This window comes from Phallusia mammillata, unplaced genomic scaffold (genome assembly GCF_965637545.1).
Source record: "Phallusia mammillata unplaced genomic scaffold, kaPhaMamm4.hap1.1 HAP1_SCAFFOLD_273, whole genome shotgun sequence".
NCBI lineage: Eukaryota > Metazoa > Chordata > Ascidiacea > Phlebobranchia > Ascidiidae > Phallusia > Phallusia mammillata.
Genome location: NW_027649003.1, coordinates 17,501 through 19,404, shown reverse-complemented (window position 1 = coordinate 19,404; position 1,904 = coordinate 17,501). Strand labels below are relative to the sequence as shown.

The window sequence follows — 1,904 nt, the reverse complement described above, 5'->3', positions numbered from 1 at the left end:
GGGACGGACGGGGGCATTCGTACTGTGCCGCTAGAGGTGAAATTCTTGGATCGGCGCAAGACGAGCGACTGCGAAAGCATTTGCCAAGAATGTTTTCTTTAATCAAGAGCGAAAGTCAGAGGTTCGAAGACGATCAGATACCGTCCTAGTTCTGACTATAAACGATGCCAACCAGCGATCGGGGGGCGTTAGTTTGACGACCTCCCCGGCAGCTTGCGGGAAACCAAAGTCTTTTGGGTTCCGGGGGAAGTATGGTTGCAAAGCTGAAACTTAAAGGAATTGACGGAAGGGCACCACCAGGCGTGGAGCCTGCGGCTTAATTTGACTCAACACGGGGAATCTCACCCGGCCCGGACACAGTGAGGATTGACAGATTGAGAGCTCTTTCTTGATTCTGTGGGTGGTGGTGCATGGCCGTTCTTAGTTGGTGGAGCGATTTGTCTGGTTAATTCCGATAACGAACGAGACTCTGGCTTGCTAACTAGTTACGCGACCCGATCGGTCGGCGTTTAACTTCTTAGAGGGACTAGTGGCGTTTAGCCACACGAGATTGAGCAATAACAGGTCTGTGATGCCCTTAGATGTTCGGGGCCGCACGCGCGCTACACTGACCGGATCAGCGTGTGCTCGCCTTGGCCGAAAGGTCCGGGTAACCCGCTGAACCCCGGTCGTGCTAGGGATAGGGAATTGCAATTGTTTCCCTTGAACGAGGAATGCCCAGTAAGCGCGAGTCATCAGCTCGCGTTGATTACGTCCCTGCCCTTTGTACACACCGCCCGTCGCTACTACCGATTGAATGGTTTAGTGAGGTCCTCCGATTGGACCTGGCGCGGTCGGCAACGGCCGGGCCGGTGTCCGAGAAGACGATCTAACTTGATCATTTAGAGGAAGTAAAAGTCGTAACAAGGTTTCCGTAGGTGAACCTGCGGAAGGATCATTAACGGTCGACGTTGGGCGTCAGCGCACAACGGTCGAGGCGAGGCTCGAGAAACGGCTGCGACCGCACGTGCGTCACTCCAATGTGCGCGCGTGCGCGACCGCCCGAACGGCGAAGGTACCCCGGCCGCTGCCGGGATCCCAACGCCACCGGTCACCTGGTAAATTGCGCGCCGAGTGCCAGCTCCGCGAAGCCGGCTTCATGCGTCGGCGAACCGACTAGGTCGGGTCGACCGCTCGGCGCCAGTAATTTTCGAATGCTACCACATTGTGCGCGGCGCAGTGCAGAACAAATGTCAATCGAGGGCTCTTGGCGGTGGATCACTCGGCTCGCGAGTCGATGAAGGACGCAGCTAGCTGCGTGAATTAATGTGAATTGCAGGACACATTGAGCATCGACGTTCTGAACGCAAATTGCGGCGTCGGGTCAATCCCGGAGCCGCGCCCGCCTCAGGGTCGCGTTTCAAACGCTCCCGCGCGGTTTGTCTCCCCTAAAAAGGAGAAGCCGCGTCGGGCTGGTGCGGTGTCGGCTGGCGGTCCGTACGGGCGCGCTGGTCGTCCCGCTTATGACAGCACGAACTGCCTACTGCGTGCAATTTGGGTTGCGACGCGGCACGGCGACGCAGGCGAGCGAGTCTCGCGAGTCGGCCTCGAAGAGGACTGCGGCTCGCGAGCTCGCCCTGCCAGTCAAGCGCCCGCCGTCTAATGCCCGTCGCAGAACGCCCGCCGCCGCGGTAGGCTGCTCGTCGACGAACGCCTGGAGCTGGGCTCCAATTTTCGGCCTGAGGTCGGACGAGGTTACCCGCTGAATTTAAGCATATTACTAAGCGGAGGAAAAGAAACTAACGAGGATTCCCTCAGTAAACGGCGAGTGAAGCGGGATGTGCCCATCGCCGAATCCGCGTGCTCTCGAGGCGCTCGGAATTGTGGCGTAAAGAATTCGCTTCGGTGCGCGTCGTTCGCTGCCC

The 1,904-nt window shown here is 58.5% G+C and overlaps 2 non-coding genes and 1 pseudogene across 2 annotated transcripts in view; all 3 read left to right on the top strand.

Annotated features, from left to right (window-relative positions):
• LOC145208465 (small subunit ribosomal RNA) lies at positions 1–940 on the top strand (annotated as a pseudogene; the record flags this gene model as incomplete).
• A 301-nt stretch (positions 941–1,241) lies between these two features.
• On the top strand, positions 1,242–1,395 carry LOC145208470 (5.8S ribosomal RNA). Its single transcript, XR_013854753.1, has one exon. It is a non-coding gene; the product is annotated as a 5.8S ribosomal RNA (ribosomal RNA).
• Positions 1,396–1,714: 319 nt separating this feature from the next.
• Positions 1,715–1,904, top strand: part of LOC145208467 (large subunit ribosomal RNA) — a 3,687-nt gene continuing 3,497 nt past the window's right edge. The window contains exon 1 of the ribosomal RNA XR_013854751.1: positions 1,715–1,904. This exon is cut by the window's right edge and continues 3,497 nt beyond it. This is a non-coding gene — a ribosomal RNA (large subunit ribosomal RNA).